The sequence below is a fragment of the Xyrauchen texanus genome, chromosome 8 (genome assembly GCF_025860055.1).
Source record: "Xyrauchen texanus isolate HMW12.3.18 chromosome 8, RBS_HiC_50CHRs, whole genome shotgun sequence".
Lineage (NCBI taxonomy): Eukaryota > Metazoa > Chordata > Actinopteri > Cypriniformes > Catostomidae > Xyrauchen > Xyrauchen texanus.
The window spans coordinates 32,240,005-32,250,601 of NC_068283.1; the positions used below are offsets into that span (position 1 = coordinate 32,240,005).

The window sequence follows — 10,597 nt, forward strand, 5'->3', positions numbered from 1 at the left end:
CATCAGGACCCGCACCAGCCGACTACATGATAGCTTTTTCACCCCAAGCAATCAGACTTTTGAACTTCCTGATCTCTCACGATCAACAATCAGCACTGCACTTTATTAATCTTATATCTCACACTGGACTGTCAAATATATTCTCCTCAATACAACTACTATATATATTTTTTTTTATATACTCTTTATTTTGTTTTTTTTGTGTATTTGTATTCTATATTGTGTGTATTGTTTACTGTACATTGTATATAATTATTGTGTTGTGTAAGTATGTGTACATTTGATATGTAAATTGTGTTGTGTAAATATGTTGTTTATTGTAATTGGTTCCATGGCCACACATTCCCACAGTGAAGTTTATCTCACAGAAATAATGACAACGGACAGGTCAACAGATAAATATTAGATGTAATAATGGTTGCAATGTTTCCATCCCACTGAACTGAACTTTTTTTCTGGTAAATATTATTGCTTGATTCCCTTCAACTAATTGTGTGTATATGTGATGTAACCTCTGGTTAATAAAATTAAGCTATTGTCATGGAGCATGCGCATGCAGGGTGCTCCTTGTTTCTGCTGTTTTAGTCATCTGAAAATAGTTTGCAACTTCAAGAACAGTGTCATCAATGAGAACACTGCAAATGATCTCAGAGCATCTCAGGAGGTGCTCTAAGTTTAGTTCAATTGATTTCCACGGAGCAGTTCGCATTTACAAGCATTGTGAATGCAGCATTGCTTAATTCCAAACATTTGTGGTTGAATACATTAATTACCAAACAAAGCAAATGACATGCAGTGAAATGAATTAAATGGCATGTGTGTCATAATTCACTCCAGCCTCAGAAGTGGTGATTTCATATATACCTTTATGAATAATCAAAGGAGCTGGTAAATTTTTTTTAAAGTGGCTAGTGAAATTGGGGCATTCACAGACACTCAAGCTGCCTGGTGGGCAAAAAAGTTTATTTTGTGTCTTTTTACCAAGGTGTTAGTAATGAAAACCGTATTTTTTTTATTTTCCTGCTCAAATTTTCCTTTACTCCACTGTTTAACTACTAGAGTCACTAAAGAAAGGATCTTTTACCCAAGTTTTGAGATTGCAGTCTGGATTGAATGACATAAAAAAAGCGTGCACTGGGAAATATCTCCAAAACAGCGCTCCTTTCTATTGTGTTGTGTTCACTGGCTGTACTCAACAAAAAACATGATAAATAAATTACTCTTATGAGTACTGTTAAAAAAGTGATTCATCAGCTCACGAGATCTCATTTTGAATCAGTTTGACAAATCCTTTAGTGAATGAACTTACTGAATTACTCAGAGGAAGTTGCTCTCAGTCATGTCAAAATGTTCTCAAAACATGCTTTAACTTTTAAAAGCCTTACACTTATAACTTCTTCAACACTATAAGAAACTGGGCTAAAATGTTTGGTGAAGAGAATTGCCACTCCTCCACTAAGTGACGCGTTATGACTTAAAACTGATATTCCTTCCCATTCTCAACCAATTTATGGAATTTTTTTTTTCATCACTGTGAGTTTCTTGAACAAAAACAATATCTGCTCTTTTTTGTTTAATTACTTCAAACAATGTTGCTCTCTTCTTCAAATCTCTTGCTCCGTTCACATTTATTGAAGCAAAACGTATCTCACTCATGAGTATATAAATAGAAAAATAATAATAAAAACCATACAACAAACTGAAAAAAACTAAAAGTCTCTTCATATTATAATTTTTCACCTCCATCATTGTTTAACTCTGTTGAGTTTTCTCAGTAATTTCTTTAAACGATACACTTCTTTGTGTGTAAAGTTCCCTTCAGCCATCCAACACCTTGTTTTTTCAATAAAGACTTGTCTTCTACTTCATAATTTCGATTTAAATTTTCACTTTGGGAAAAAATTGTACTAGAATCCGATAATTCACTGTCGCTTTCTGTATCATCATTCACTCTAGTTTCATCAATGTCTGCCTTTTTCAGAGGTTTCAGATCACTAAAAACATAACTTTTTTTTCTTTTTAAAAGGTACCTTAAACACTGCATGCTCCACTTCTGTTTCATCGCTAAACATTCCATGTGTCTCCACAATCTGTACATCCTGTTCTTTATTTCTACTTGACTGTACATTTTCTGCTACCTCACTCAAATTATCAGCTTGTCTCATCTCTAACTGATTTGTCAACAGTCATCTTTCTGTACTACAACTTGTTCAGTCAAGTTTTTTTACTTTCAGAAAATCCCGCCTCAAACTGATCAGTCAGGCTGTTACATATTACACATTTACTTGTTTTCTTATCTCCTTGTCTGGACAGGTTCTTATCTCCTTGTCTGGACATTAGATGTCCTATCTTTCTACAACCGAAACACTTAATTGTCTCAGTTGTCGCGCAAACAACATGAATCATCTACTTGAAAATTAAACGCTACATCCAACTCCGCATCATCTTCCACTATCATATAAACAAAACGTCTGAAAGAGACATTCACATCCCATGGGAATTTTTTTTAATCGGAGAGATCAATTTCCCATATCGAGAGATTTTTGGAAAGAATGTCATCATTAATAAATGGTGGAACATTAGACAGAGTTACTTTTTGGTAAATAGAGTGGCAGTACTGGGGTAAAAACACCATCAATGACAATACCATTCTCTACCAATACATTTGCTTTTTCCACTGTATTCAGAAAAATCACTTTTGCATTGTTCATCCTTGACGCTGACAACACACAATCATATCTAACCACTTCACCCACAGCTAAACAACAGTCTTCCACACTTGCTGCGTTTGCCACTTTCACTCTGTGGCGTCCAGTAAGGCTACTTGGTACTGACAACACCATGCTTCTTTAAAGAAGCGGCCAGCACACAGCCCACAAAAAACAACCCTCCAAACTATCACTTATCTTTTCACACAACAATATTTAGAAAAGAGAGAAAGATTTTAGAAATCCAAGTTACTCACACAAACTTCAAACACACTCACACTCACCACGCTCCACTCGCTCAACAGACACTCATGCATGCGCACAAGAGAGAGAGAGAGAGAGAGAGAGAGAGAGACCCACCCACACCTGCTGTGTTTGTGTATATATGTGTTAGTTATGTTCGGTTATTTTATGTAATTGTGTTTTATGTCATGTTCTGCCGGTTCCCGCCTCCTCCTTGTCCATCTTTTATCCATTACAGTTGTCTTTCCTGCTGGCTGAGAAATGTTAAGGTTCCCCAGTGGGTGACCAGCCCTCTCAACTGACAAGCACTACATTGTGCTTATGTAACATCTTGTAAGGCAATTGACAACATTATCACAAGATCACAATTTTGGTGAGAAATTAGAAAACACCAACTGAAACATCAAATGTGACTTTAAAAAACTCAAATTAATAAACTGACACTGACAAATAAATCTTGCTAATTTGAATAACATTAGCTAGACAAAACTAATACTGTAAGAGTAACTTGTACACTTATGGCACTTTTCCACTGCATGTTACGTTTGACTTGCCTCAAATCTACTCGCATTACTTTTCTGAGCGTGCATTTCCATTGCAGTTTAGTGCCACCTCAACGTGTGTGGGATTAGTGTTGTCAAAAATAGCGGTACCACCGGTACCAAGTCGGTACTCAGACAAAAAATTATTTATGATACCAGAATTTCTGAAGGTACCGGGGTACCGAGTACCGGGTCAGTACCCATGCAGAGTCGGGAACTTTCGAACGCTCACAAGCGAAAGATGACGGCAAGAAAAGCTGCTGTTGCTGCGGATTCTCAACTGAATCTTGTCGAAAAGAAAAGTGGAAAAAGCCAGGTTTGTATTTGAGGCTGATGAAAAGGGAAACATCATAGATCAGCAAAAACCTATTTGTAAACGCTGCTTACGCAGAATTTTCTGACGAAAGGAGGAAACACTTCAAACATAATAAAGCACATTAAAGACAGACACCTGGATTTATTCAAGCAAATAAAGCAGGTGAATTTAAAAGCATATTATCATTTGCATTAGGGCTGAAACGTTTAGTCAACATTATCGACATCGTCGGAAAAACTAAATTGACAAGAAAAATGTTCGTTCATTGACGCGTGAGAGCAGAAGTTCACGCCTGACGGAGGAAGAATTACACAGATCAGTCCAGATGCACTCTAAACTTTCAGTTTATATTATGTAGATCCCAAAGTATTAGGGAATGATTTTAAAAAAAAGTACATTCAGAAGCATGTAGGCTACCGTTGTGGAATAAGCGGAGGCGGAGCTCTTTAAAGGAAACATCCCGGTGTTACATCTTAAATGCAATAAAATTTTATGCGTTATTACTTTATTAAAGTTCAAATAATACAGAAGCATATCATGTTAATAACTTTAAACTCAGAAACTGGCATTTCTCTGTGTGGTCGGTGCCACGTCTATGAGTTGCGCGAATGTCCCGATCTAAGGGGGAGAGATTGAAACTGCACACGGCTGAGAGAGACTCTGCCTCGGGGAGCTTAATGCAGCTAGATTAGAACGCGATGGCTCGTGACTTATTTCATCATAATATCTATATATATATATATATGTCACTATGCATTTCTTATCGTGAAGAAAAATGGCAATATGCAGCTTTATTAATAAGAGAGCACTTTGCAAATTAGTTTGGAAATGTTTTTTTATTCATTCTATTGTATGCTTGTTTATTTAGAATTTGTTTTTTAGAACTTGGTAAAAACTTAAATTAAAAGTTGCAGCAAATATTATATAAGTGTTCAAAAATCTTATATAAGTGTTTTGTTATACGGTAATTCAAAAATAATATATTTAAATTAAAGTGTTGCTCAATGGCATATTTTTGTTCTTAGTTCTGCTGCTAATGTTTTGTTAACTTTGTTATTAAAAGAGTGTTGTTTAGTAACCTGTTTTTGTGTTTTGCTTTGGTACCGAAAATGGTATCGAGTACAGTGAAATTTCACTGCTATTGGTACCGACTACTGAAATTTTGGTACCGTGACAACACTAGGTGGGATTATAGGCTGATCGTCATAGTTGCGCCGCCTCTACTGCAATGACATCATTTTAAACACGACACAAACAATAACACAACTGCTAGCTGTTAGCTACTAGCTCATTGTGCTGTATAAAGCAGTTGTTGCATGGTGATTTTAACAGTTAAAATTGTAACAGTGTAACAGTTAAATTGGCCTAGTTGTTTTACAAGCAAGCACTCCATCCCATTGCTCGCCAGTTTAAATAGAGTCCATTTGGTCGAACCACTTCCACTTTTCCTTGATGGCTCTGTAGTCACTTTTAAGTGTTTTGAACTTTTCCCTACACTGTTGGTAGGTCCGATGGTAGCCGTGTGCGGCCAACAGCTGATTCACTTCCTGAGAGGCTTTATCGTTTCACTCATCACTAACGAGTGGACGTCTGCATCTCGTTTATTGACCACAGTGTGGGTTTTGCACACAGACATTTCTTTTTTCACAATTCAAAAGTGTCGTGAACAAATGATACTGTTATCGCTGATACTAACTTTAAAACTAGCGAGTTGATGTCACGTGTTGGAAATCCAGTGATGCTGGTAGTGACGATTCTCACTGACCAATCAGTGATCTGCAGGATTTTGACGTTGCATTTAGTATCGGCTCGGCTCACTTGGAACCTCGACCGAGGGGGTACTGAAAAAAGGTACCAGGTACTATCCACAGTGGAAAACCCCCCAAAAATGAGCAGAGTCGAGTTGAGTCAAGTTGTACCGTGCAGTGAAAAAGCCCCATTATAGTCATCATTCAGTGATTTAGTGTATACTCGCATAAGGCTATGCGTCGACCCACAGTAAATGCAGACTTGGGGCAGCCAGGTCTAGTTGTACTGTGTGAGAGAGGCCCCAGCACAGGGTTCTATAAGTGAGACTGGAAAAATACATAACCTCTTCTACCAAAAGGGGTACCAGGTAGCGCTCAAATGTTGCGCAAAGCATGAAGGCTAAAAATAGCCACGAGTATGTGTAAACAGAGCAGCGCCATTCACTAATGTGCTGGAGCTGCACGTGCATTTTAAATATTTACTTTTATACAGCCTTTTGTGATTCACAGAGCTATTGCACATCTTCAAGTGGCTTTGAATAAAATGCATAAGTCATATGAACTATTTTAATTGTGTTTTAATAGTTCTTTTATGTCATTTTTTAACTTGACAGTAGTTAACATGACTAACACACAGTATCGGATTTGGATCGGGCTCATCGGACCAATACCTGATCCATCTAAAAACATCAGTATCTGAGCCAATACGATCCAGTTGAGTAAATAATAGAATTTAAATTTTTTGGTGAACTATCCCTTTTTAAGGGGCCCTAGGTAAAATTTATGTTGGAGCCCCTTCCTTCCCCTCACACTTTGAATTGTTGAAATTAATTTTCTTATCATTTTTATCATTTACTGTGGTATGGCATGCAACAAAGTATTAGCTCATTCCAATAATAACTTGATCGCTTAACCTGCTTCAAACGTTATACTCTTTCATTTCTTACAAAGATTCAATGCCATAAAGTTTGCATGGTTTGTCAAATCTATTAAAACATAAAATGCTTTGACTAGTTCTTCCTCAAATGTGGTCAATGTAGCAGCCTGGTGACTTCTAAATGAACCTTTGTTACCTGATAATAAACTGATACATCCTGTGCACCGCTGTCTCCCAGCCATCAAGAATGGATTTTCTATAGCTTTCCCATTTGTCCTGCAATATGCATCATGCTTGCTGACATTCTTTGTGGGAATTCAGTGTGTTGTGACGATGACAAGCGATATGTTCAAAGAATCGTGTGCCAAGGTCGAACCATTCGGTGGTCTAGTCACATCAAGTTATGGCACACTCATAACACATGGACGAATGGTCAAAACATGTCATCGGTTTACGAATAAACCGTTTATATCACCTTAAAGCGCATTTTAACTAATGCAAAACTCTAGAAATTCCGCAGCCTCCTAGCCCGTTACATTTTAAGCGAATTTAGAAAGTTTATTCGCATATCAAGCGATTCCATTCAATATTTCTTATGTGCAACATCAAAATGCGCATAAATATAGTAGGATGGAAACCCACCCAGTGTTAGTGTATACTAATAATGTTTTCTCGTGTTATGCAAACTCCTGAAAGAGATTCGGTGAGAAGAAATCGTCATGCGTTCTTGCAACAAAGTTTCTCGACTTGTGTGTTCGTGTTGCCACTCTTACCGTCCTGTTGGTGTAGATTTGGTTAAAACAGCTGACCTTCGACGACTAGCAGCCTGTCTGCGGTCTGTTCGAGTATAATCCTGTGGTAAAGACTCACTGCAATACTTCTATCGCACTCGTCGGCTGCTTAGGAGAAAGTCAAGTTGGTGGGCTCCGAACGTACAACTTTGGCGAAAGGCAAATGTCATGTCAGATTCTGGCGTCGGGTGCTCTGTCATTGGACAACAACTCATAAGCTTTTTAACTATGCGGTAACGGGACCCTCCCCCAGTCCTGACAGACATTTACAGAACACGTGGAGCTCTTGTGAAGTTGTTTGGGGGCCTTCACCGTCGCCGCCCCCCAACAAATCGACTTATAAAGTAAACGTTTGCTAAACTAATCAGTTGCCTTTTTAAATACATACAATGTGTATTTGTGCGTGTTTGTCACACCTAATGTGTCTGAACCGAACGAGTCTCGAGACACATGGGTTTTGGTCTTTTCGTTGCGCTGCGTCTAGCCTTTTTTTCTTTTCTTATTTTTACCACCCTCACGCGTTCGGAATGAACGCCCCCTAAGCATTGCTCTGCATGGCTTCTAAGCTCCACCTTGTGCCACGCCTCTTGTTTATATTTTGGAAAAGTGCACTGTTCATCACGTGCGTTGAAAGTTTGCAGGTTTATAGAAAAGGCAGTTGGTAAATAAAGGTACTTCATGTGCCACAATAGCAAAGGCTCCGTGATGATGGCAGCTATCATTTGTGTGAGTAGCCTACGGTTTAAATGACATGCGTTACATAACACTACTTGTTTTTGCAAATAGTCCATTGCGCTTTGTGGACGCATGAGGGTGCTCACCCAATCATGAGCTTGGCCGACCTTGGCAACCACAGTCCCACCTATAAAGCTGAAGCCGTGCCTGCGCCATGATTGGGAAATCGTGACTGTGGCTGTCAGTCACTAACATTCTGCCTAACATCTCGCCTAACAGCTCCTTTTGTGTTTTAAAGAAAGGCATGTATGTTTGGAACACATGTGAGTGAGTAAATTACAACTAAACTGTTGGGCGAACTATGCTTTTAAATTAAAGCTCATTTTAGCCTGATTATAGATAGATAGATCCTTTATTGTCATTGTCACCAGTACAACGAAATTTAAAGTGCTCACCAGTCAGTACATCATTCATAAATTCATAAAATAAAAAATAAATAAAAAATATTGTATATAAAAACTTCCCAAGTATGCCCACATACCCACATAAAAGTACATTTTATCATTGCAAATCCCTTTTTACAGTCAATTGTAAACAGTATTAATTCATAATTAATTTGCAGTATTGAGTATGGTAATTGCTGTAGGATAAAAGCTGTGTTTGAATCTGTTTATCCTTGTTTTGACTGATCTGAATCGTCTACCTGACGGCAACAACTCAAACAGAGATTGTCCAGGGTGTGAAGAGTCCTTTATAATGTTCTGTGCTTTTTTGATGCAACTGGAGCTGTGTAGTTCTTGCAGTGTGGGGAGAGGGCAGCCGGTGATTTTTTGGGCCGTGTTGATGACCCTCTGCTGCGCTTTCCTCTGAGCCACTGTGCAGCTGGTGTACCATACACAGATGCAGTATGTAAGAATGCTTTTGATGGAGGCTCGATAGAAGGACACTAGCAGTTTCTGTGTGATGTTATTCTTCCTGTGTATTCTCAGGAAGTAAAGTCTCTGCTGGGCCTTTTTCAGTAGCTCAGAGATGTTGGTGCTCCAGGTTAGGCCCTCCCCAATGTGGACTCCCAGGAAGCGGAAGTCTGCCACCCTCTCCACACAGTCCCCGTTGATGATAAGTGGTGGAGTGTCTGTTTTCTTTCTCCTGTAGTCTTTTATGAGCTCCTTGGTCTTTGTGGTGTTAAGGAGCAGGTTGTTGCCCCTGCACCATGCTGTCAGCCACTCCACCTCGTCCCTATAGGCAGATTCATCCCCCGCCAGAGATGAGCCCCACCACCGTGGTGTCATCAGCAAACTTCACAATGGTGTTGCTATGGTGGACGGGGGCACAGTCATGTGTGTAGAGGGAGTAGAGCAGGGGGCTCAGTACACAGCCCTGGGGTGAGCCAGTGCTGAGGCTCAGGGCTGTGGATGTATGACGGCCCACTCTGACCCTCTGTCTGCGGCCCGAGAGGAAGCTATGTATCCACATGCAGGTGGAATGTGGAAGCCCCAGGTCGCTCAGTTTTACCACCAGTTTGTGTGGGAGGATGGTGTTGAATGCAGAACTGTAATCCACGAAGAGCATCCGCACATAGTTCCCCTGCTGCTCCAGGTGTGACAGTGCAGCATGCAGTGCTGTCACGGCCCTCGGGATCGGTCCGTGACAACGGTGGGTCAGCCGTGGCATCATGTGACTGACTAGTTTTCAAAGCACTTGTCAGTGCACTGGCATGTGAGGCTGGAAATGTGGGGTCTTTTCAGCAGGGGGACTATGGTGGAGGACTTTAGGCAGGGTGGTACCGTGGACTGTTAAAGACAGGTTGAAAATCCTTGTAAAGACTCCAGCCAGCTCGTCAGCACACGTCCCGGGACGCCATCAGGTCCCGCAGCCTTCCTCGGGTTGACGGCCCGCAGTGTGCGCCTCACTTCATACTCCTCTACTGTGAGGTTTTAGCTGCTGTGGACCACGGGGTTTGGTGATGCTGTCCCTGGTGGTGTCACCTCGAAGCGGGAAAAGAAGAGGTTCAACTCCTCTGTCAGAGCGGTGTCACCATCACCAGCTCCGAGGTCGGCCCTGTAGTTGGTGAGGTGCTGAACTCCCTGCCACACCTGCCTGCTGTCATTACTGTCCAGGCGTTCCTCAATCCTGCTCCTGTAGTCTGCTTTGGCCTCACGGATGCCTCTCTTCAGGTTAGCTCGAGCTGTGCTGTAGAGAGCTTTGTCTTGGGTTTATGTGAGTAACATAATCAATTAAAAGTTTTGCATGATGAAAAAGCACACCATAATCAGCTGAATTTAATTTAATAACAATGAGAAATGACTGACTTTAAAAATGCAGAATACAATGCATTTGGTAATACAAGCATTGCAGTAAATAAACAATCCACCGCATTAAGGCCTACGTTTAAACAAAACAAAGAGAGACAAGACAATTTATTCCTTTGCAGATAATATCCCTCTTATAGTATTGAGTGATGACAGCATGCATGACAGAAATCAGCCAAGACATTTACAAGTACAGGGCAAATAGCTTAAACACTGAGGTAACAGCATTAATGCATACCTTTTAGTGACAGAGAAAGAGTAGGAAAGAGAAAAATGAAGAGGTAGAAGTATGACAGATCTAGTCAAACAAGCCTAACCTGAATATACTGAAACATCAAGTGACATAGTTCTTCCGCTGAAGAGAGTAGCTCTGTTAGTGTTGGTGACA

At 40.1% G+C, this 10,597-nt stretch overlaps 1 protein-coding gene across 1 annotated transcript in view; it reads right to left on the reverse strand.

Moving 5' to 3' along the window:
- LOC127647251 (sodium-dependent neutral amino acid transporter B(0)AT2-like) overlaps nucleotides 1–7,543 on the reverse strand; it is a 28,424-nt gene extending 20,881 nt beyond the window's left edge. Inside the window, exon 1 of the mRNA XM_052131389.1 lies at nucleotides 7,208–7,543. The gene's annotated coding sequence lies outside the window, so the exon portion shown is untranslated. The remainder of the gene's footprint in view (nucleotides 1–7,207) is intronic.
- Between the last annotated feature and the right edge of the window lie 3,054 nt (nucleotides 7,544–10,597).